Below are 25,887 nucleotides of genomic sequence, written 5' to 3'. Positions count from 1 at the left end.
CACTCTGTAGACCAGGCTGGACTGGAACTCAGAGATCTCCCTGCCTTTGACTCCAGAGTGCTTCAATTAGAGGTATGCACCACCTCTGCTCAGATATTCTAATCTTTTAAATTTCTGTGTTCTAATCTCTGCACTCAGCCACTTGCACACTTTCTACCTTGGCAAATAGCACTAACTGGTGTTTCATATAGAAGCAAGGTCTTTCAATGGTCAGGCTTTAACCCCCTTAAACAAACAAACCTAATTTCATTCATCCAAGCACTTCTTGTCACCCATTTCGGTAGAATGACTAATTTTATGCATGTGAGCACCCATTGTTCTTCAGGGTCCATTATCATATTTACCTCTTTATTTTTCTGACTCTTTCTTCTTCAACATACCAAAAGGATTTAAATACTTACTTTTTTGACTATGTATCCTGCTAGATTTGTTTTTTTTTTTTTTTCATTCACTACTAACTTAACAAAATAATAACAAAATAATAGTTCTGTTGTAACTAGTGTTCACCACTTAACCACACTGGGACTTTTCAGCTGAGATATTGACATCTTAGCACAGATGGCCCTTTGTTGTGGGTCCCCTGCCCATTGTTTGGTACTTAGTACCTCTTACTAGACAGCAGCATCATTTCCCCAGTTGTGACAACCAAAACTATCTTCCGATTATGTCAAATAATACCTGAGTGTCAAAACCACCTTCACAGAGAACCTCTGTTCTACAATATTCAAGATATTGTGTGAAACTAGTCATGTTTACAGATCTTTCTATTGCCAAACCAACAGGCATTTTACGAATCTTTGATCACACAGTCCATTGTTGAAACTTTTTTACTTATTTATTTATTAATTTATTATTTTGTGGTTTTTCAAAACAGAGTTCCTTGGTATAACCTTGACTGTCCTGGAGCTCACTCTGTAGAGCAGGCTGCCCTCAAACTCACAGGGATCCACCTGCCTCTGCCTCTGGAGTGCTGGGATTAAAGACATGCACCACTACTGCCTGACTGAAGCCACATAATCTTTCTGGCACCCTAAGACAGGGTTTCTCTGCGTAGCCTTGGCTGTCTTGGATTTGTTTTGTAGACCAGTCTTACCTTGAACTCACAGAGATCAGAGATGGCCTACTTCTGGCTCTCTGAGTGCTGGGATTATAGGCGTGTATTCATGTGTATTGAAATTTAGAGAGAAACCATTGAGGTGTGTGTGTGTGTGTGTGTTTGTGTGTGTGTATGTATGTATAAATCCAGATCCAGTGCTCTTCCATTTCCACTTTGTTTATGATTTAAAAACACTTTCTTCACTGAATGTGGAGAATGAGTGAATGAAATTATTGAAGAGCTGGTGTATAAAAAGGGAGCTTGTTGAACATTGAATTGGTAAATAGGGAACTCTATAAAAATCGTCATATTTGACCTCACAAGATCATTTTGAATTATATAAGGTTATCGCAGTTTATAAAGGAGGAAACTGAGATTTATAAAAGTGTTAATAGGTCAGCTTGGGCAGTCTCACCCAGCTTTCTGACCGGAAGCCTGTCTGACAGCAGAGCCCGTGCTCTGTCCTTACAGCCTTCTAGGGCACACAATGAAACATTATCTTTTCGTTTTGTGAGGCGATTAAGTCTTCTGCTATTGTATAGCCAGAGCTTCCAGGCTATCTAATACCATGCTTGAGCTGATTCTGGAAAATATTCACTTGAACAGCGAGATATGATCTCTGGTTTGGATATCATCTGCTGGGAAAGACACTGACCCATGTTTTTGCTTTAAGAACACCGCAAGTGCAGTCAGTAAGCTGCAGCTGTAATTTTGGTTAAAGAAAAAGTAACCAGGATGTAGGCGGAATTGTGTTGAAGTATTGTTGAGCCCGAAATCACGGAATAAAGTGAACCTAACAAGCTTGTTTTTAATGTCGCTCTACTGGGCCAACAGTTCACGAAAGCCAATGAAAAGGGGACGGACTGGAGGGCGCAGGGAGGCGGGTGGGCCCGACGGGCCCAGCGGTCGCAGGCCCGCGCATGCGCAGACGGACCCGAGGGCGTGACGGCCCGGCGAGCTCGCTTTCCGAACTGTCGTAAAAGGCCTCCGGTGTCGCGCTCGCGCAGTCGGGGAGGGCCGGGCCAGGCTGCGGCGGCGGCGATGGTGGCGGGGCGCCGGGGCTGCGCGGCGTAGATACGCTGGCCGTTCAGGGTCGCGAGCGCGCGTGGGCCGCGATCGGGCGCTCCGAGCCGGGTCGGGTCGAATCAGGCGCAGCCTCCCGCTCGGCGGCGGTGTTGACAGACGCCCTCCTGAGCAGAGCCAGCCGGCCCGACTCAGCCTCGCCCGGCCGAGCGGCGCTCGTCAGCCCGCGCCAGCGAGCCCCGGACCTGGCCGCACGGGGGCTGCGGACTCCGGTGAGGGCGCCGGCGGAAAAGGGGGTGCGGGGGAGGGGAGCGGCGCGGCGGCGCTTGCGCGCGGCGGGGGAGGGGCCGGGCTGTGGGGAGAAAGAGGAAGGGCCGCGGCGGGCGGCCGGGGTCGGCGGCAGGGGGATGACCGCGGGTCCCGGACGGCGGGGAGCGGCTCATTGTGTCCGGGCGCGAGTCCGCCCGCGGACACACCCACAGCCTCTTGCGGGGGAGCGGGTGAGGGGCTCGCACCCGCTCCCCGCTGCTCGCCGGCAGGACGGGGGCTGAGGGCCGAGGCGTGGGGGTGACAATGGAGTGGGGAAGGTAACCCGGGTCGGAGCCGGGAGCCGCCCGGTGCGTGCGGGCACGCGCAGTCCGCGGAGCAGAAGACGGACGCGTCCGATATTGTGTGGAGTTGGCTGGTTAGTCATTAAAAAAAGATGTTTCTTTATCCTGCCTAGATAATTGATCGGAGTCAGCAGTGGTGCGGTGGAAATATCGGTTTTTGTTCTGGAGAAATAGAGGTTTGCCAGCACACTTCCCAGACCGAAGGGCTCTAGAGATAATGCGTTAAAGCAATATGAGTTTTTAGCATCGAAAAAAAAAAAAAAAGATACCAGGAAGTTATAGCGCCTTCATTTAATTTGCTTGTATCTGTAGTGTGGGTTGACTCCATTGTATTGTTGAGAGCTTTCCTGTTCCTTGATTTATGTACAGAGTGAGTTTAGAACTCCTGAGTGGCAGCGAACCAGCTGACAGACACTTCATTGTAAGAGTTCTGATAGCTCTTGAGCCTGACTTGATTCAAACTTCGTTCCATTTGGCATTTTATTTTCAATTTCCTTTTGGGGACCTCTTTAACCAAAAAGAGCAGAATGGGAAAAAGTTGAACTGAGGTTCCGTCTCCTTTACCCGTTTTTGTTTGCAAAAGCTATCATGTGATTTTGAGTTTATATAGACGTTCTTTCTATAATTCTGATTTTACTTAGCTTTTTTAGGATATAGAGATCTACATAAAGAAACCAAAATTATTCGTGTATGTGTATGTCAGTGTGTGGGGGTCTGTGCAGGTGCCTGTGGAGGCCAGAAGAGGATCTAATACTCAAGAGCTGCAATGCAGTTAAGGGAGGTGTAGGTAGGCGCTGGGCCCTGAGCTTGGGTCCTCTTCGAGAATATTAAGCACTTTTGACTCCAGACCATTTCTCCAGCTATGGATCTGTTTTTTGATAGATCTGTATTTATTTTATTACTAGGTGTTTTTTCTTTTAGTAAATACGTTACTATGTTTTTTTTTTTTCCTTTTAGTAAAAACCTTTATGTAGAAACTGGGAACTAATATTTTGTTACATTGTGACATAGGTTATAAGGAAGAAGCTCTTTTACTCTGAAGAGAAACAAATTCGTTTAGCTTTAAATATTACTTTTGTAGCAGGAGTGCTGGGTGTGATGGTCCAAACCTTTAATTGCAACATTTGGGAGGCAGAGGCTAGCCGTTTCCATAGTGAGTTCTAGGACAGCCCAAGCTATGTAGAGACCCTGTCTTATTTATTTATATATAGTAAACCTTTGTTACTCTCTTAGGGTTTAACCATGGCCAAATTATTTCATTGTATCCTGCTTGCTTGTCACCTAAGATTCTCAGTAGTATTTGAAAAAATTAGGATATTTGTGAATTGGTCTGAATGATATTGGGAAAAATGAGCAGGAATCGTTTTTTCTTAATAGTCAGGGTTGGGTGTCATGTGTGTGAATTCTTTTGTCATCTTTCCTCGTTGGTGTCTGTTGGTCACTTGTATCTCAGATGTTTCGGTAGAATTAGTCCGCCTTCAGCTCCTAGACTCAGGCATCTTCCTGCCTCAGCTGCCTGAGGAGCCACAACTGCAGGTTTCTGTCTTTGTAATTAGGTCTAGAGTTTGTGTTTGAAGAAAGCTATAATAAAATTTAATTAGATTTTTAGAGATTTTATTTATTATTTATACAATGTTCTGTCTGCATGTACACCTGTATGCCAGGAGATGGCACCCGATTTCACTATAGATGATTGTGAGCTGTCATGTGGTTGCTGGGAATTGAACTGATGACCTCTAGGAAGAGCAGCCAGTGCTCTCAACCTCTGAGCCACCTCTCCAGCCCAATTTAATTAGGTTTAATGAAGACTGCGTGCTAGCTGAGGTTGTATTCACTAAGTTTGGCTTTGGTGTTTCATATTTGTGAGAAATTGAGACATGGTTTTACTGATATTCCAAGAGAACAGCAGCTTACTTGCATAAAACCAAGGAGCAGAGCAGTAAACTATTCAGCAAGTACATCTGAGTACATTTTTTTTCTTTCAAGTTGAAAATATGGAATAAAAAACTAATTGCCTCAAAACATTTAGAGCTTTGTTTCTTTTATGTCTGTCATGGTAAGGAAGGCATTGTTAGTTATGGCTTGGTTGTATGTGCCCCTGCTCTGACCCTCACCCCCCCAACCCTGTGGGCTGGACTTTAATAGGGGAAATGTGACTGATAGTACCGAAAAAGTAGTAATGAAGATTCGTTAGAATTTGTCATTAACATTCAAGGGGTGACATTATTTAAAAAATAAAATAAAATAAAGGTCTAGAGACAGTAGATCTGGGTTTAGGTCTAGTGTGGTTGCTGTACATTGGATTTGTGAGTTTATTGTTAACCTTCCCTGGGCTCATAGCATTCTCAGTTAGTAAAATGAGTGTAAAATTGATAATGTTGTTCATTTCTAGCCTCTGGTTTTGGGTGTGTGTCTGTAGCATATTTAATAGCTTCTATTTTTAGTCCTTTTGGTATTCACTGTTAGATTCATCAGGACAGTTCTCCAGAAGGAAATGCTCGATGGAGAGTTTAAATGATGCATGTATGCAAATAAATTAAATATATATGTGTTAACCTATGGTGAAGCTGTATTTGTTCAAGGTAATTCTGTCCATTGGAGAAATCATTCAAAGTGATTGTGTTTTCCTGAGAACAGGGGCATGCTATAAAGATAGGTTCTTATTATGTATCCCAGACTGACCTCTTAAGTTTCCAAAGTGCTGGAGATTACAAGTGTGAGCTGCTATGTCCAGCTTTACCAATGTTTTACAACTGTCAGGAGGTTCTAAATATGGACACTCCCCACCCCAGCCCCACTTTTTTTTTTTTTTTCAGACCAGGCTCTCAGTTATCTCAGATTGACCTTGAACTAATTTAAAAAAAAAAAAAAGTACCTTGAATTAACTTTCTTTTTTTTTTTCTCCTTCGTTCCTTCCTTTTTTTTGTTTTTTTTTTTTTTTTTTGAGACAGGGTTTTCTGTGTAGTCTGGCTGTCCTGGAACTTACTCTGTAGACCAGGCTAGCCTTGAACTCAAAGATCTGCCTGCCTCTGTATCCTGTTGCTGGGATCAGAGATGTGTGCTACCACTGCCTGGTGAGTACATTAAACTTCTGATCCTCTTGCTTCTTTTCCCTTCCATGTATTGGGTAGTATATTATATGTTTATAAAAATTAGACTTTTAATTACTTCTGGTGACATCTTTTTTGTTGTTGTTTTTGTATTTTTTTTTTTTTTCCAGACAGGGTTTCTTTGTGTAGCCTTGGCTGTCCTAGACCCCTTTATAGACCAGGCTGGCCTTGAACTCACAGAGTGTTTTTGTTTTTTGAAACATGTTCTCACTATGTAGCCTTGGCTAGCCTGGAACTTGCTAGACCTCGAACTTATTGGAGATCCATCTGCCTCTGCTTGGAGAATGCTGAGAGTAAAGGCCTATGACACCACACCTGATTTAATGTCATTTTAAAAATAGTCCTGAGAGGGGCTGGAGAGATGGCTCTGTGGTTAGGAACACTGGCTGCTTTTCCAGATGACCTGGGTTCAATTCCCAGCACCCACATGATAGCTCACAGTTATCTGTAACTCCAGTTCCAGAGGATCTAACACCTTCACACAGACATACATGCAGGCAAAACATCAGTGCACATGAAATTTTTTTTAAAAAAGTCCCAGGAGCCAGGCATGGTTGTGCATGCCTTTAATCCCAGCACTCAGGAGGCACAGGCAGATGAGTTTGAGGCCAGCTTGGTCCACATAGTGGGTTCTAGGACAGGCAGGGCTACATTGAGAGACCCTCTCTCAAAGAAACAAAAGTTCCCAAAACTTATTTTTCTTTCAGAAATGGTTATTTTCTTTCCTCTTTTTTTATTATTATTTATTACAATTTATTCAATTAGAAATGTATAATTATTGCTTAGCAAAGATCAGAATTCTATTCGATTATCTTGTCCCATATTCTCTCTTGTATCTCCCAGCTTGTTGCCTGGGTTTCTACAGGTAGGCTGAAGTTGCCATCAGATGAAAAGCAAGTTATAAATGACAGACACACAGCAGAGCTGATGTTTTACACAGGGGTTCTACATTACAGTTTACTTGAGAAGTCTGTGCTGAAATACTCATGTTGTAGGCGCTGGCGCTGACTGGTTGACAGGGACGAAGGCACTGCCTTCTTGGAGTAGACATTCTGTTGAGTGACAAACTCATAAATAGGCTAGGTTGTGGTAAGTGCCTTGAAGAAAATAAGGCCATGTAGTTGAGAGTGGCTGGCATAGGGGTTCTGGCAGGGAGGAGGGCGGTGCAGCACTGTTGAGGCATGATGTTTCCTCAAGTAGGAACAGGTCCATAGATTTTCAAGGTGGAGACTGAGGAGCGAGTGGAAAAGGGGTGGAGATTTAGCTCAGGGGTAGAGTGAAAACTTCAAGGGCCTGAGTTCAGTCTCTAGCACTAAGAGACGGGGTGGTTTAGTAGTAAGTTCTCATCTGTCTTCTTTTATCTGGTCATGTGTATGCATTCTCGTGTTTATGGAGGTAGAGGACAACCTTGAGTGTTGATCCTTACATGTTGCGTTTGTCAGGGTCCTCTAAAGGAACAGAACTTACAGAATGAATCTATTTATAATAAAGAAAGGGGATTTATTAGAGTGGCTTACAAGCAGTGGTCCAGGTAGTTTATCAATGACTGTCTACCAATGGAAAGTGCAAGAATCTAGTAGTCGTTCTGTCCATGAGGCTGGATATCTTAGCTCATACTGATGTATGAAGACATCAGTTTATTGGATATCTTCAGTATTCACTGGAATCCAGTATTCACTAGCTCTAATGCCAGTGAAGGAATGAACTGTCCCACAAGAATGAGGGCAAGCAGGCAAAGAACAAAAGCTTCCTTTTCCATGACCATATATGTGTGTGTGTGTGTGTGTGTGTGTGTGTGTGTATGTATAGGCTTCTACCAGAAGGTGTGGCCCAGATTAGAAGTGGATCTTCCTACCTCAAAAGATCTGTATTAAAGGTAGGTCTACCCACTCCAAATGATTTAATTACGAAAAATCCCACACAAATATACCCAGCTCCTTGGGTTTTAGTTAGTTCCAGATGTGATTAAGTTGACAACTAAGAATAGCCATCACATATGCCTTGGTTTTTCTGGGGTGGGATGGAGGTAGAGGTAGGGATCAGCGTCTGTTACTGGCCTAGCATTCAGTAGGCTAGTCCGGCTGTTACGGAAGCTTCAGGGATCTGCCTGTCTTCCCATCTGCAACACTGGTATAACTTGGGAGTGTTGATGCTATAGGCAGTTTCTATAAGCTTTTGGCATATTTCATAGCCATTCCACCACTTTTGAATGGGTATTTGTTTTATTATTTATCTTTAAAAAGTTTTTGTTTATTTTGAGATAAGGCCTCACTATATAGATCAGGCTGGCCTTGAATTTATAGAGAACTACCTCTGTCTCCCTAGTGCTGAGATTAAAGGTGTGTGGCACCATGCCTAGTCTTTTTTCTTTTTTTAATTTAACCTATTTTTTTCAAGCAGTATTTTGAATTTATTTTTTGAACCAGCTGCTATTTGAGCATGATTTTAAAAATTAATTTCAGAAGGCTAAAAGTAAAAAAAAAAAATCAGCATTCCAAGTCTCTCTCCAATATTTTAGTTCCATTGCTTAAAAAAAGAAACTCTTTTTTAAAAATTACTTTTTCTAGGGTTGGTGAGATGGCTCCATGGATAAAAGTACTGGCTGTACAAGTCTCACAAGCTGAGTTCCATCCTTGGACCCACAGTAGAAGAAGAAAACCAATTTTTTTTTTTTTTTTTACAATTTATTTACTTATGTATACAATATTCTGTCTGCATGTACACCTGCATGGCAGAAAGAGGGCACTAGATATTACTATAGATGGTTGTGAACCACCATGTGGTTGCTGGGAATTGAATTTAGTACCTCTGGAAGAGCAGCCAGTGCTCTTAACTCTGAGCCATGTCTCTAGCCCTAGAACCAATTCTTGAAAGTTGTCTTTTGACCTCCACACATGTGCCATAGCATATGTGTGCCCATATGCACATCATATACACACATCAATAAAATGAATACATATTTTTCTAGGGGCTATAAATGAGCTCATTGGTAGAGAATTTTCCTAACGCTGCCAGACCTTAGGTTTGAATCATAACACTACAGGATGAAGAAATAGAAGGAAAACTATCTTTTTCTTGTGTATACGTTCATATTTCTTTCCTTTTTCCTCTTGCTTACTGACTATGGATTGAACATAGGCACAGGCTCTGCGGCTGAGCCTCATCCCTTCAGTTGCCATGATCCTAGTACTTTTATGTCTGTAGTTCTCTCTCTGTCTGCCTGTCTTATTATATAGCCATGGCTGGCCTGGAACTACAGAGACCCGCCTGCTTCTGTCTCTCAAATGTTGGCATTAAAGGCTTGCATTCATACCTGGCCCTATTCTTACTGTTGTATATATTGTCTAGAAATATGTGAGTTATTGAGTGAACTTCAAAAAGTCTGCCAGTTTGAAGCTATTTCACATTTTTGTTTGTTGTATTAATAATGTCATCAGGAGCTGACATTTGCAGTAAGCATACAAAACAGCACTAGCATAAGTCAGGACAGTGGGCAACTGTCTTAGCCATCACTGTTCACAATGACAGCAGTGGTGCAACTATAGTACCATCCCTGTATCCCAGTGATGATAGTGGGCAGCTCTGTTATCATTGTACTCATGGGTACACACACACTGTAAAAGAATGCTTTTGCATTCAAGAATTTTCTTCTTTTTTCCTTTTTTTTTGTTTTCTTTTTTCTTTCTTTCTTTTTTTTTTTTTTCTGAGACAGGGTTTTTTATGTGTAGCCCTGGCTGTCCTGGAACTCACTCTGTACACCAGGCTAACCGTGAACTCATAAGAGATCTACCTGCTTCTGCCTCCCGAATGCTGGGATAAAAGGTGTTCACCACCACTATCCGGCAAGAATTTTCTTTTTAAGATACTTTAAAGTTATTTTTTATTTTTAAGTGTGTGGGTGTTGTTTTGCCTACATGTATGTCTTTGTATTATGTGTTTGCCTGGTGCACACAGAGACAAGAAGAGGGCATCAGATCCCCTGGAACTGTAGTTCAGATGGTTGTGAGTCACTATGTGGGTGCTAAGAATTGAACCCCGATCCTCTGGAAGAGCAGAAACTGCTCTTCATGGCTGAACCATATCTCTAGCACCTTAAGAATATTCTTTATGAGTAGTCAGAATTATTATCTTTTTAAGTTTACCTTGAACACAATGCATTTTGTAATACTTCATGTGATGAGGCTGAGCATGGGTGGTGTATGTTTATGGAGGCTGGTTATGAGATAGGCCAGCCTGGACTGTAGGGGATTCTAGTCAAGCCTGGGCTGCAGTAAAAGACTATCTCAGGGGGAAAAATTGGCTGGGATGTAGCTCAGTTGGTACAGTGATTGCTTGGCATGCCTGGGTTCAATTCCAGTACCCTGTTATCATGGTGACACATGCCTCTTGGGGAGTAATGGTAACAAGATCAGAAGTTCAGGGTTATCTCTATAAATCAAGTGTGAGGCCATTGTGCTGTACTTGAAACTCGGACTTAACAGAAAAATAAAAACAACAAAAAATGTTTTGTAACATTTCATGTGATGAAATAGGAAGGACGTTGGGTTAGGCCACTTCTGCATACTGAAATGTGGTACTTGTCTGGTTAGGTCACTCTGCACACTGAGATGTGGTACTTGTCCGGAGGAAAAGAACAAGAATAGTGAACAAGTGGAATGAACATGTGATTCAAGAACAACTGAACATCTCATTCAACTTTGAACCTCCATTTTAACCATCATTTTGAGCATGGCAGTTTCTCAGGGCTTTGCTGAGAGGCAGTGATAGTCATAGCAGGCCTGGGACAGTGCTGGTTCCTTGAACCAGGCCCAGTGAGTGGTGGGTGAGCTCTGTCACAGAGCTACATTCTCAGCCCTTTCTCTTTCAGTTGCCCAGGTTGTCTTCAGATATGCATACTTGCCTTAGGCTCCTGAGTAGCTGGGATTACAAGTGAATTTTGCTGTGCCTAGCTGTGTGCTCTTACATAAAACAGAATTATTCAGTTCTGCAAGTTGTGCATTATTCAGTGTTTTTTTTTTAAACAACTGATGTATCAGAAAGTCATGAATAGGAGGAGTAGTTGTATGAAATGCAAGATGGAGAGTTTTGTTTTGAGACAGACTCTCAGGATGTTCCATGTAGTCCAGGCTGATTTAGAACTCTGGTCCTTCTGCTCTAGACTCTTAGGTCCTAGTATTAACAGCATGGGCTGTAGCATTTAGCAAGCAACAGTGTGATTATATTGAAAAGTTACAGCTTCAGATTTTATACTGCAGCTGTTCTCTATTAAACTACCCTTGTTACTACAGTTACCTGACAGAGTTATTAAAAAGCACTACTTCCTTTTTATAGTAATTACACGAAACTGGATTTTCTTATAATTTAACCAGCACAACTGATCATATGTTCAAACTAAGGCAGATATAGAAGCTGGCTTGTTACTGTGAATCCAGATGTTAACAGATTTATAAAAATGTATAGCATTTCTTTCTCAGTATTTTGGAAACATTTATAAGTATTAGTTTCTTAGTGTGTAATATTATTATTGCCTTTACAAATATGCTTTGGGTATTGCTCAGTTTTACTTTCAAATGTATTATTAGTAGATAAAAGCCATACATTAAAGTTGGGATCCTCAAGGTGTGAAGAGCTTCAAAAGCCAAAAGAGCTGAGAACTGCTGATCCAGAGAATTAACTAGTTGTAAGCATTATCTTAAAAAAAAAAAAAAAAAAAAATTGTAGCCAGGCGGCAGTGGTGATGTATGCTTTAAAAAATAAAAATAAAAATAAAAAATATGATTGCTCTATCTGCTTGTACACCTTCTGATGCCAGAAGAGAGCATCAGATCACATTATAGATGGTTGTGAACCACCATTTGGTTGCTGGGAATTGAACTTAGGACCTCTGGAAGAGCAGTTAGTGCTCTTAACCACTGAGACACCTCACCTGCGTGGTGGTGTATGTTTTTAATCCCAGCGCTTGGGAGGCAGAGGCAGGCAGATCTCTGAGTTTCAGGCCCAGCCTGGTTTACAGAGTGAGTTCCAAGACAACCAAGGCTACACAGAAAAACCACATTTCAAAAAGCCAAAAATGTTTTTTTTTTTTGGTTGCATTTATTTGTGTGTGTGTGTGTGCACCTGTGTGCGTGTGTGTACGTGCCATGTTGCATGTGCACACACAGGCACCCATGTGGAGGATAGAGAACAATAGTATCAGTTCTTCTCCCACGTAGGTCCTGAGGATTGAACTTAGGTCATTAGAATAGACAGTAAGCACATTCACCTGTTGAGCCATCCTATGGACTCTGCTTTTTTGTTTCTTATGGTAAATGAGTCTGTGCTTCATCCTTCATTGTTGTTGGAAATATTAATGGCTAAATATCATTTATTATTTACCCCATAATTATTTCAGTGGTATTATTTAACCTGCTATCACAATCAATAAGGTACAGACATCTGTTAGAGTTTATATTTGCGTTATTTACTTTGAGCTGGGCAGATTTTCACCTACACTGTCTCATATCTTCTAGCCCCATCCCATGCCATCTACCTTATCTATTCCTATCTGGGCCTTACAAATACTTGCTTTTATTCTTCATCTGGGCCTTCCTCTAGGCCCATGTGGTTCCTTTTCCACTCTGACCCATAGTGGCATCCTTCTTCCCCTCAGTCTTCTCTTCTTCCAGTGGTTCTCCTGTCTCCAAAGCCCGGAACCTTAGCCACCGGCTACCTCCTTTTGCCCTGCCCAGGTACAGGCCTTTTTTTAATTAACCAGTCAGGAATAATGTCTTAGGCAGGTTTACACAGCATGGATAAGGTTGTAACCAGATCTTGAGGGCCAGTAGTTAGCATCAAAATACAAGCATCAGATCAATCCCCAACACTTCATTTTTTTTTTTTTTTTAAGTATAGTTATTGTGTGGCTGGGTGGGGTAAGGGCCCGGAACCAGCAGCCTCTTTCCAACATGCTAGGCAAGCATAGCACCACTGAACTATACCATTCTTACTGCAGTTCTTCAGTTTAAATAGAACTCAGCAAACGCTGATTGAATGCCAGCTCTGTGTTCTACCTAAGCTTTGGGGTGAAAAATAAGTAAAGTTTGTAGATGATTATGATTTTAAAATAAGCTAGAAAGAGGAAATAGTGAATGAAGTTAACTTTGTGTTTTTGTTTGTTTGCTTTTTTACAAGCAAGTTAAATTGTAATAGCTGTTTAGAACTTGGAGTGGAAAAAGTGTGTTAACTCTTTAGAATTTGAAGTAGATAGTACAGGTCTGCTGAGCACCGGTGTAAAGAAAGTGGATGAGTTCGAGTTCCAGGTGTGGAGATGCTATAGCAAGCATTTCCTGTAGAAAGGGGGAGCCAGGTCATGGTGGAGCGGCCATGGAGGACAGTGGGAGACCCTGGGGACAGAGGCAGCAAGGCCCTTTGACCTTTTTTAGCCACGTTATGTGTCTTCATTTTTTTTTTTAAAGATTTACTTATTATTTATACAGTATTCTGCCTGCATGTGTGCCCAGAGGAGGGCACCAGATATCATTATAGATGGTTACAAGCCACCATGTGGTTGTTGGGAATTGAACTCAGCACCTTTGGAAGAACAGCCAGTGCTCTTAACCTCTGAGCCATGTCTGCAACCCTATTTCTCTTCATTTAAAGAGTTAGATGACAGGATTTTTATTGCCACTTTTCTTCTTGTTGTGAACTTTAAAAGATTGTCACTGTATCGAGGATTGAAGAATATTTGAAATGAAGATATGTTTATCATTTATCTTGTTTAAACAAAATAAACTTTGGATAAGAGTGATTGAGTTACATTACTGACATCATCCTGGGATTTCTTTGCAAAACTTAGTGGTAAAATAATGTTTAAATATGTAAGCAAATACACTTTTTACAAATTTAAAGAGTGGGTTGATGTTATAAATCCTATGCTAATTTCTTTAATACAAAACAATGCTTATTTAATGAAAACACATTTAATTAGAGAATGTAAAACATGGCTTATTATCTTGTATTTGGTGACATTTCCTATGAGGTTCTATTTTCTTTTATAATTTCTTGTTTGCTACTGTATGTGTGTATATGATGCCCGTGTGTATGGGCATGAGCACATATCACAATGCACATATGGAGGGAAAGAGGCTAACTTTGAAGAGGTGAGTCTTCCACCCTGAAATCTAGGGACAGAACTCAGGTCAGCAGCTTTCAGCTGTCCCACCAGTCCCAACATAGCACTCCTCAAAGCCCACCAGCTCTGTTTTTCCTTCAGTATTAGAACAAACCACATTTTTTATTGTAAAACCAGAGGAAGTATGGTCCATGATATAGGACAATAAATGACTTGAAACATTGAGATCTGATAGCAAGATGCTTATCATCCTCAGAGACACATGAGAAGACAGACCAGCTACAGAGCACAACTGTCATGCTGGGCTAAGTGAATGGCAAGCATAATCTGTATGGTTTAAGTTACTGTTTTATTCAGATAGTTAAATTCTCTTTTATGTGTGTGATGTCTGTCGAGTAGTCTCTGCAATCCAGTTTTCTGTATTCTCTTGTTAGCATTTTTCTTTAGTACATATTCTCTAATATTATCTAGATCACATACTTTGACTGGCCTAAATCAGTAGGTAAAAGACAAAACAAATTTTATCTAAACTGAGTGTAAGGAGCATTTTTTTCTCCCCAAATTAGCTACTGCATTCATTGGGGGCTGGGAGGTTGTATGTCTTTTGAGACAGGGCTCACTGTGTAACCCTAGCTTGCTTAGAACTACAGAGACCAGACTATGCTTCAACTGAGATCTTGATCTGCCTGCCTGTCTCCCCAAGTGCTGGGCTTAAAGGGGGTGCATCACTTTCCCTCTGTGGATCGCACATGCTTTGTAATTAGTTTTCTGGCTTTGTTATATTTATTTATTCCAACCTTGTTAGAAGGGTGGGGGTCAACCACTCAAGGTTTTGGCTTGCTTTTTTTTTTTTTTTCCAATTAATTTTATTTTTTAAAGACAAGGTTTCTCCGTGTAGCCTTGGCTGTCCTGAAATCACTTTGTAGACCAGGCTGACCTTGAACTCACAGTGATCCACCTGCCTCTGCCTCCCAGAGTGCTAGGGTCACAAGCATGTGCCACTGCACCTGGCTGTTTTTTTTAACCAATCAATTAATTAATCAAAAAATTTTAGCAAGTTTCTGGCTGTCCTGGAACTTGCTTTGTAGACCAGGCTGGTCTCACACTCAACAGAGATCCACCTGCCTTTGCCTCTTGAGTGCTGGGATTAAAGGCATGTGTCATTGTGCCCAGCTGGTTTTGGCCTTTTCTTCAGGGGTGATTTGAGATTCACCATTTGAGTGTGGTAGACTAGCTTGAGGTAGTCATACCTAGAGAACTGAACTCCTGTTTCTTCTCTTACCCCCTCAGAAGGAGAGGAAAAACTGGAGGAAAGAAGTTTGTAGACTTTTTTTGCTTTCTAAATTTTGCTTTCTAAATTAGTTGGATTGTAACTTTAAAAATAGCCTTTTAGCTTTCTTGTACATAATTATTTTAATATTTACAGCAGTCTTTTGAGGTAAATATTTTCACTTTCTTGTTTCATTTTAAGTATGAAGAACTTTAGATAGAGGGTAATTAAGAACTTGCTAAGATGTGATCGTGTTGGGACTGCAGGGCTGAAGTCAGGGTTTGAGCCACCAAGTCAGAAACCTCACTTTTGGGGAAGTCATTGTTTTTATATTGCTTTCCAAGGAATCAAGTTGTGTTTTTATTCCTCACAGGCATGCTCTTTCTCCAGCAAGAGACGAGGGAGGGTTGATGACACTTTGGGTGATGACTAGGAGGAATTTAATTTTTGTGTACTTTTCTGTGTGCTAGCTTTTTTACAGTGTGCTTTAAAAATTAGCTGAACTGATAGAGTACAGCTCACCTACGTTACTGGTCAGTGAGTTTTGGCAAATGTATATATCCATGTAATGAACTGCCAGTCAAGAGGTAACATGTCCCAATACACTGCAACTTTCCTTTGTGTTTCTTCAGTTGCTTCCATCCTCAGAAAGCCGGGGGTTGATGCTTGAGGCCTGCTTGGAAAGTCATGTGGTGTTCGTTCATCACGTATTTTTCTTCTAATATTTTATTTACAATTGCAAATGCTATAAAAAAAATGAGTGGGTTATACAGTGAACACCCAGGTTCTATAATTAATTTGCTATTTTTTCCCTTCAAATTTCTAGCCGTCTGCCTGTTCCTCTGACCAACATTGTTTTTATATTGCTTTTATATGCAATGAACACCCAGGTTCAATAATTAATTTGCTGAGTTTTTTTTTTCCTTCAAATTTCTAGCTGTCTGTGTATAACTTCTAAAAAATATTAGTTTTATTCATTTTATTTTATGTGTGTTTTCCATGTATGTATATATGTATGAACATATCTATATATAATGTACCATGTATGTGAAGGTCAGAAGAGGAATCTTCTGAAACTGGAATAGTTATGAGCAGCCAATGTGGGTGCAGGGAATTGAACTCAGGTTCTTTGTAAAAGCAACAAGTGCTCTTAACCACTAGGCCATCCTCCAGCCTCTTTTAGTAACTTCTTTTTTATTTATGTAGAGACAGGCTTACTGTGTAGTTAGTCCTTGAAACTTGGAATCTTTCTGCTTCCACCTCCTTGAATATTGCTATTACAGGCATGTATCTTTATGCTTGGCTAGCATTTGTTTTAAATTAAGTTGTCAGGGCTTGATCTTTAGCCCAATCTAGAACTCAGACATTACAAGACCCTGAGTTTAATTCCCAGCACCACAGTGAACATCAAGAAAACAAATTGCAGGCATCTGTACATTTTTATCCCCCATTCTAAAGTTTCTAGCTGGGGGTCGTGGGCATGCCTGTAATTCAGTACTGGTAAACTGAGGCCTGAGGAATGCAAGTTTGTGGCTAGCCTGGGCTGCAGAGCAGAACTTTGGGGAAAAAAAAAATACCCTCCAATCAAATAAAAAGAACACAAGTTCATTTCATTAACCTCAGTTGAATTTGTTTACATATATTTACCTTTAAAATCTACTTGCAGTGAAATGCATCATTTTTTTTTTTAAAGCTTTGTGTCTCTTACTTCACTAAACTGAGCAGTAACTGATAGTAGATCACAGAGTGCTTCTTACTCCAAAAAGTGAAACGAAGGAGTGTTTCTTCACAAATCTCTTTGGTATTTAGCTCAGTCTGCCTGGCATATGCAGTGTGACTAAAGGAGAAGTTTCACAAGGGATGTGCCCCAGTCTGAATTACCGTAAGCAGCACCCTGAACCCAAGTAGCCAGCAATGCCTCTTCAAGTGCTTATCCGTTTTAGAAGTTCCTTTAGATGGGGTTGTGCAGATACTGTGTGTCTACTTTCTTCCCCTCAGGGGAGGTTCTAGGTTATCGTGTGTTGCTGCTGATCAGCATCTCCTTGTATCTGTACTCTTGTAAAACTGACATGACAAAGCGGGAGCATCCATAGACAAACTTTTGTCCACATTTTCAGCACTTGGTGTGGAGTTACCGGATGGTAGGTTAGATGTCTGTGTAGCTGTTAGGAGCTTCAGCATGGGCAGCGTTTGATGGCACTGCTTCTTGCAGGTCGGCTCTTTTTACTTTCAGCCTTTATTGACTGTGGAGTAGCAGTTTAACTGTAGCTTTAATTTATGTTTTTTTCTGGTGATTTAGAGATACTGAGCATTTTTCAGGTATTTACTGACTTTTTTGTTTGTCTTTTGCCCATATTTTAGTTAGTGTTAGCATTTAAAAATGATGCACACATGCACACAGCAGATCTTATGTGAAAGAGTTTATTCAAGGGAAGGGAAGCAGCAGAGAGTTAGGGCAGAAGTGGACAATGAAGGCAGAGAGAGGGAGAGAGACAGAGATGGGGGAGGGGTCGCCTGACAGAGAGAAGGGAGAGAGAGCGAGAGGAGAGAAGAGAGGCAAGGTTGGTCCTTTTATTGCTTGTGCGCAGCTGAACTGTGTCTGCCACACACCTGGCGGGCTACCCATGATAACATCCTAGGTTACCAGGCAACCCAGAGGCAGGCTGCCTATATGCTAACAGAGTTTATCATGCATTCTGTGTGTGTGTGTGTGTAGATTAAAATTAATATGCATTTGCAATGTTCTCTATTCTCTCAGCTCTTCACTGGTATCTCTGAAGAACAAAAGATTTTGACTTAGTGATAGCTAGTCCATCAGTTAAAAAAGAAACAGTGCCGTTTTGCCCTTGATTGTCTGCCTGTTTTCTTGCAAAGTTTATATGGTGTAGCTATTAGGATTTATTTTTTATGTGGTTGGATGCAGATATTGAGACTCATTTTCTCCCCATAATCCTTTCTAGCTAGTTGTTTGGCTACTGTTGTTGAAAATATTATTCCTTCTGTTATCTTGTCACTCTTGTTGGAAATCATATGATCCTATTTATAATTATTTCTGGGTTCTCTGCTGTTTCTTTTTGTTGGTATTGCTGGGGGTAGAACCAGGGCCTTGGACATGCTAAACAAGCCCTGAACCACAGAACAAGTTACCCATCATCCTCTAGTGTCTCTGTAAGCCCTGAAGTGTTTGTCAGCTGCTTGTTTCCTGTTTGCTTTGTTGGTGCTCTGGTTTTCTTCTCTTGACAATTTTTAGTTGATTCCAATTTATTTTAATCCACTACTGGTTGATTTTAGTTTTTTGTTTGTTTGTTTGTTTGTCTATGTCTGTTTTCCACTTGTCACTTGGAGTTTATACTCTACCTTTTTAACTTTTATCACAGTCTGTCTGCCCTCAAGGAATAATGGATTGCTGTTCTATGTATAATGAAAGTAATTTCTGCTACTTTGAAGGTTGAGGCATGAGAATGATAAGTTCGAGAATAGTCCCTGCAACTTAGGAGATACTATGTGAAAATGGAAAAAAACAAAAAGCACTGGGATGTATCATGGTAGAGGCCTACCCATCACATGTGAGGCCCTCAGGTACCAGAGCAAGTGGAAGATACATTAGAAGGAGTGTATCAGAACTTTGTGCTAGCATCTGCCTCTCACTTATAACTTGGGGAAGAATAATCTGCGTGTGTGCTAGGAGGAAAATGCTAACTTTTATAAGTAACAAGAGGGTGGTGATTTATAGAGACCTTTACAGTTCAGTAAGTGGTTGTTTTTGTTTTTGTTTTGATAGAGTTTTGAAAACTGTAACTGGCTTTGTAGACCACTGGCTTTGAACTCACAGAGACCCAACCTGCCTCTGCCTCCTGAGTACTGGGATTAAAGCCTTGCACCACCATTGCCCAGCTGAATTTCATAAATTCTGAACAGAGCTGTAATGCTTGAGTGAAGCAAGGTGCCCAGATCATATACACCCTTCTAGAAGTGCACAGCTTTAGAATTCTCAGGGTTGGTCTGAGGGTGTCTGAGAGCTTAGCCAGTGAATTCAGACTAGACTCTTAAAACAATTCTCATACTATTGTGTATACTTTTAATATGTAAGGTAAATTTGGCTTTTGTTTTACAACTGCCAATTATTGTGTTTATATTTTTCCATTCCATTCAGGGATGCATAGCTTGAGAACATGGTAAACAATGTTTTGTTTTGTTTTGTTTTGTTTTGTTTTTGTTATTACATGATAGCAGCTCTCAACAGATTTGGAATATATGTTGCAGGCTAAGTTTTAATTGTAAAACCTCATTTTATATTGCTGATTGTTGCAGTCTAGACAGATTTTGGGATTGATCTTGTTTTTTAAAAAAGTATTAATTTAAATAATTAAATATAAGCCTATTGGCTGTCAATACATATGTTTAATGAAAAAAAAAAAAGTACTTTCCAAAACAAAAACTTGCATAGAGGAGAGCTGTGGGTTTTTTGTTTGTTTTTCTGAGACAGGGTTTCTCTGTGTAGCCCTGGCTGTCCTGGAGCTTACTCTGTAGACCAGGCTGGCCTTGAACTCAGAGATCCACATGCTTCTGCTGGGATCAAAGGTTTGCGCTGCCACGACTTTGAAAATCTGCATTATTTTTATTCTTTCAAATGTCCCTGTCTGGTTTTCTAGAAGATGGCTGGGTTCTGCATCTGCCTTTAACTTGTGATTCTGCCTTCTGCTGAACGAGGTGATGAAGGTGAGAGCTCTTGGGGCTAATGTAGGAAAGGAGAACAGAGAACATCTAGTGAATGCCCTCCTCATGTCAAGCTGGTGTGAAGTCTTAGGTCTTTTGCAAATCTGTGGACCTTTATCTAGTCTTTGAAATGTTGAAAAGTACCATATGCAGGCTAGAGCGGTTAAGAACAGTGGCTACTCTTCCAGAAGACCAGGTTCAATTCCCAGCACCCACCATGAGCTTACAACTGTCTGTAACTCTAGTTCCAGGGGATCTAACATTCTCACACAGACATACATGCTGGCAAAACATCAATGCACATGAAATTAAATAGATAAATTTTTTAAAAGTATCTTATTAAGCCATCCCAGTTTTCTTTTCTCAAAAGTAATTGTTATAGATAAATAGCTGTTTGAAGTTGAGTCATACCTTTGAAGAATGTAAATTGTCTGTCAAATAATGTCTTCTTTTTCATTCATTGAGTCACTTATTGCACTTCTGCATATAGTTCACAGTTAAGTATATGGTTCAAACAGAGAGCCTTTGCACCAAGAGTAGGCAGCTGGGCTCCCAGTCTTCCCAGTCACTTCTTTTCCCTTTCTTTTATTTTGATGATGATGATGATGATGATGATGATGATGATGATGATGATGATGATGATTTTCCCCTTTTGGTTTTTGGCTTTTCAAGACAGGGTTTCTCTGTGTAGCATTGGCTGTCCTGAACTCTCTTTGTAGACCAGGGTGGTTCTGAACTCAGGAAGATCCACTTGCCTTTGCCTTCCTGAGTGCTGGCATTACATGTGTGTGCCACTACGCCTGGCTATTTTTGGTTTCTTTACTGCACTGATTTTACTCATTTTTGAAATATCTTGCTACCTTGAACTCATTATGTAGCCCAGTCATTTTCCTATAGCAGTATTGTGGATTATGCAGAATTTTTAAGTGAATCTCAATAGAATGGCAGTTAATTCATGAGTTACATTTTCTTTGTTGTCAATAAATTGTCCCCTATCTTTTCTAGAGCCTAGGGGAACTTTGTAAATAGTACCTCCATGCCTTCCTCCATTTCTATTTCTAAATTGATTTTGCAATAACTTTACATTTACAAGGCAAAGATAGTATCATGCTCCCTTATATCCCTTAGCCAGTTTGAACTCCTTGTTAACCTCCCACCAATTGTCTGTCTCTACAAGGAGGTGACATTGACATTCCAGGTATGTAAATGTGGTCTCTGGTTTCACAATCTTGCTAGATCTTTGCTTCCAAATTATGGCAATATTAAGTACCAGTCATGTATTTAACAGTTTGCTTTGTGGGATATTTTGTTATGGTTATGGGTTTGAGGGAAGAATGTCTCAGCTGAGAAGCTCCCTTATCACTTAATTATCAGTGTTCCATGATAGCCACAGGACCATCCGTGAGCTAGCATTGGCCTGGTTTCTCCTCACAGTTGCCCTCTTGTTTACTTGGGGCTGGTGGATAAGGGGCTGTTGTCTAACCCCTGGAAGGGACAGAATGGAAAAGTTGACTTTCTTCTGGAAGGAAGGTTTGCTTACATCAATATGGACTCATGCTTACATCAGTATGGACTCTGTTCTTTCTGGGAGTTAGAATCCAACGCAGCATTACTTGCTTGGTTGCCAAATAATTCCAGCTTTGCCCTGGGCAATTCTTTCACATGTGTTAAAGAAAAAAAAAATTTAAAATAGGGTCCCATATAGCCCATGTTAGCTTTGAACTCAATATGTAGGCAAAGATGACCTTGAACTTCTGGTTCTCTTACCTCCCCAAGAGCAAGGATTAAAGGAGCGTGCCACCATTCCCAGTTTATGTAGTGCTGATGTTGAACCTGGGGCTTTATGCATGTTAAATAAGCATGTTACAACTAAATTGGAGCCTAGCCTCAAGGATTAGACTTTTGTTTTGTTTTAATGTATATATATATTTGTATGTAATGCCACTTGTGTACCTGGGAACCAAACTTGAGTCCCCCAGAACAGCGAGTGCTCTTAACCATAGAACATCTCTCCAGCCCCTACTCATCATGTCCTAAGGCATTTTTGCTCATTTTATTGAATCCACAGATCTGCAGATAGTAGGCTCTACAGCTCTTTTTACTTGACTTCTCAGTTCTGAGCCTATGAAGTTTGAATCTGGATATTTGCATGAGCGGTGGGGGGACTTCAGTGTCATGCATTTGTATCATAGTGCTGGGTAGCCTCAGAGTGTTGACTCTTCTGCTAATGTTTAAGACGTAGCTTTTTGTTTGTTCTGTAGCATAGTCTCTCTGTGTAGCCCAAGCTGGCTTTTAACTCATTCTTTTTGCCACTGCTTCCAGAGTTCAATAAGTCACCTTTTCTTTCTTTTTTATTCCCCTTCCTAACTTTTATCTTTTTTGAGACAGTATCGCTGTTAGGGTTGTGCAGCAAAGTTACATGTCGGGTTCACAAATCATGCCACGCATCTGGTTCCATGTGTGAGGTTTGTTAAGGGAAGAGACAGTCTCTGGGCAGGGAGAGAGAGAGAGAGAGAAGAGAGAGAGAGAGAGAGAGAGAGAGAGAGAGAGAGAGAGGAGGTGCGAGTTCTCTTATAAGATGACCCAGAGTATACGCAGGTGGTTTCATAGGTAGCCTCACAGATGCCTGGTATCTGGTTTATCAGGTCAGGTCCCTTGGGGCTGGCCATAGAGATGCCTGCTTAGGGATCCCAACAGTCACTATGTAGCTGTAGTTGGCCTGGAACTTTGTATGTAGATGAGAACTCAAGAGATCTGCCTCTGCTTCCTCAGTGTTGGGATTAAAGGCTTGCACCACTGTTACTATACAGTAGCACCAATTTAGGAAGTAGCCTCTCTGTGTATGTGTTTTGAGACAGGGTTTCTCTGTGTATCCCTGGCTTTTCTGGAACTTGCTCTGTAGTAGATCCTGTCCTTAAACTCAGAGATCTGCCTGCCTCTGCCTCCATAATGCTGAGACTTAAAGGCATGCACCACCACTTCTCTGCTTAGGAAGTAGCTTTTAAAAATCAGTGTTAGGGCTTTTTTTGTTTGTTTGTTTTGTTTTGTTTGTTTGTTTGTTTTTGAATGTTAGAGGACCTGCAAGATGTCTCAATAGGTAAAGAGGCACTTGATGCACAGCCTGAGGAGCTGTGAATCCAGCAAGATGGAAGGAGAGAGCTGACTACTGCAAGTTATCCTTTGACCTTCACACGTGTGCATCTTGACATGTGCACACACACACATAAAATTTAATAAAAATTTAAGTAAAAATTGCTGGAAAACTAGAAAGTGCATATTTGTGTCATGGTGAGTAAGGAAAAGTTAGGCTTTTCTATTTTTTATTCTTAGCCCTTAAAAAAAAAGATCTTGTCTTAATGCCAAGGGTAACTGCCCTGGTGGTGGTGGTGGTGGTGGTGGCTGTGGCTGTGGCTGTGGTGGTGGCTGTGGTGGTGGTGGTGGTGGTGGCTGTGGTGTTGGTTGATGAGATTTTCTAGAGAATCTTCATCAGTAACAATAAAAATAATAATGATAATAGTATCATTTTGCTATAAATGATGTGAGTGCCAGCTTTACTCCTTTTTTTTTCTTTTCAAATAATGGAAGCTCCCTCTGCTGTGTCCTTCCCCTCCTCTCCTCTTTTCACCTCTCAGGAAATCTAGGAAGCGTTTTCTTTTAATTACATTGAGGAGGGTGGTGGTGGTGGTGGTGGTGGTGGTGGTGGTGGTGGTGGTGGTGGTGGTGTGTGTGTGTGTGTGTGTGTGTATGACTTGCATATGTAGGAAATCTGTAGAGGTCAGAGGGCAACTTTGGAGTCAGTTTTCTGAGGTCCAAGCTTGAAGCCAGAGTTGAAGAAGGTGCCCTCACCTCTGAATGAATCATCTTGCTACCTGTTTTTATCAAGGGCATTTCTTACAAGTGACTTAGGGCATAGGGCAGGTGAAGGGACATAGGATCTCTTTTATTGATATTGTTCCATTTTATAGGAATTGAAACATTCTGCCTCTTAGAAACTCAGACATCTAGAAAGTTAATGGACTGGTTTTTAGAAGAGTTCATTGTTAAATTAACTCTTGTGAAGCCTTTTTTGAAATAGCAGCTGCAGTTTTAAGGAAGGTTTTGGTTAGAACAGTTTTTTCTTGTTATAACAGCTGAAGGAAGAGCCAGTGAATTTTACAAAAAAATTTAGTGGTTTTTTTTTTTTTTTTTTTAGTTTTCTCATTTCTTGCCATTTAAAAACTCCATACGTTAGTCTCTGCTAGTTTGCTTTAGTGTTGTAGGATTTGTACCCACTTAGGAACCAAACTGGAAATTTAAATTGTTTTTAATTTGCTTTATGGTTTTCTCAGGATGAAAGCTAAAGAATAAAAATGAACAAGCTGCTGTGACAGTATAGAAGCCCGCCATTGTCCCTGATGGCCTGGCACCAGGAAGTGGGTGGAGAGATTATTAGTTACTCTTGTGCTAACCGGGTGAAACAGCTAAAATTGTTCTTTACCTGTTCGATGGAGAATTTGCCTTGGTGTCCTGACTTTCTTTCTCGCTTACCCCTTTTACCCTTTAGTTATTAGTTAGATTTCTGTAAATGAGGTTAGGCAGTGTGTTCCCTCACTCCTTGATAATTTGACTGCAGTTGATTCTTCCCACACCAAAGACACAAAACCAGAAAAATTCCTCAGCACTTGAGCATCTTGCATCTTTTACCTGCATGTTCTGCATTGTTAGACACGATGTCCTCTACTTGTTCTTTCCCCCTTCCTTCACAGTTTCACTTGGGTTTGTCCCATGAAGTTGGTACCAGAGTTCCTGTTTGCTGTATCTTCTGTGTTTCCTCCAGATCTTGATGTTGTATAACTGGGCTCATTAAAGTCAGGTTCTGTTTGATAGCAATGTGAGCTTCTTAGAGTACAGAATCTTGCCTTTTTTTTTTTTCTAACACTCTCCTGCTTTTCCTCTACCCACAGTTTCAGCACATGGTTGCTTTGTAATTATCTGAATAACTGAGCACAGAAACATTTTCATTTTTACTGTGGCTCACTGTAATTTTGGTTCACACTGCCTATTTTAAACGGTAGTTTTCTCTTCTAACAAAGAGGCATTCACTGCTTCAGTGGGCTTGTGCTCTGTGAAGAGTTCTGAATAAGCAGATCTTGGTGGCACACACCTGTCATGTGATGTAGGGTTGGGACTTTGAGGCTACGTACTGAGACACTGTCTGAAATAAAGCACTGTGTATGTAAACCTCAATAAGTGTAGTTGTTTCTGTTCTAAGTTGGTTATCGTAATTTAGCGAAAAATGGTCATACTTATTCATTTACATTATTGACAAAAAAATTAGTTTAAGATGTTAAATGTTGAGCTGTGAGGACCTTAAGACCCTTAGCTTAGTGATAGAAAGCTTGCCAAAGCCCTGGATTCAGTCCCTAGTACTAACACACACACACACACACACACACAGTGCTAATTTAGATCCTGTTTAGCAATGTGGTTTCATTCTATCGTTACTTCTTGTAGACTATTAAATATAGGCCCTTGAAGTGAAGTATCTTTCTGTTTATTATAAAAACAATAAGAAGCTAGACATGATGGTGCACAACTTTAATCCCAGAGGCAGAGGCAGAGGCAGGTGGATCTCTGTGAGTTCAAGGCCAGCCTGATCTACAGAGTAAGACCAGGACAGCCAAGGCTACACAAAGAAACCCTGTCTTGGAAAACGAACAAAAATAAATAAATAAATAATAAAACCATTAAGATGGACACGGTAGCTCATACCCCAGCATTCAGAAAACAGTAACAATAATAATGAATATATAAAATACCAATTATCTTTTTTGCTTCTGCCACTTTAGAGCAGCCTTCAGCTTGCTGCCTCCCAAAGAAACCTGGAGGCAGCTTGCAGACCAGTTTTAGGAGGCGAAATGAGAAGTCTATGTGGTCTGTAGGTTTAAAGCTTTGGATGTTAGCAGACAGTT

General features: G+C 40.8%; 1 protein-coding gene across 1 annotated transcript in view; it reads left to right on the top strand.

Annotated features, from left to right (window-relative positions):
* Positions 1 to 2,119: 2,119 nt before the first annotated feature.
* The window catches only part of Rnf111 (ring finger protein 111), a 73,656-nt gene continuing 49,888 nt past the window's right edge, over positions 2,120 to 25,887 (top strand). Inside the window, 1 exon segment of the mRNA XM_055598045.1 lies at positions 2,120 to 2,391. The gene's annotated coding sequence lies outside the window, so the exon portion shown is untranslated.

This window comes from Psammomys obesus, unplaced genomic scaffold, assembly GCF_907164565.1.
Source record: "Psammomys obesus unplaced genomic scaffold, mPsaObe1.curated_primary_1811, whole genome shotgun sequence".
NCBI classification, from domain to species: Eukaryota; Metazoa; Chordata; class Mammalia; order Rodentia; family Muridae; genus Psammomys; species Psammomys obesus.
Note: the sequence above shows the minus strand (reverse complement) of the source record. Positions and strands in the feature narration are given on the sequence as shown.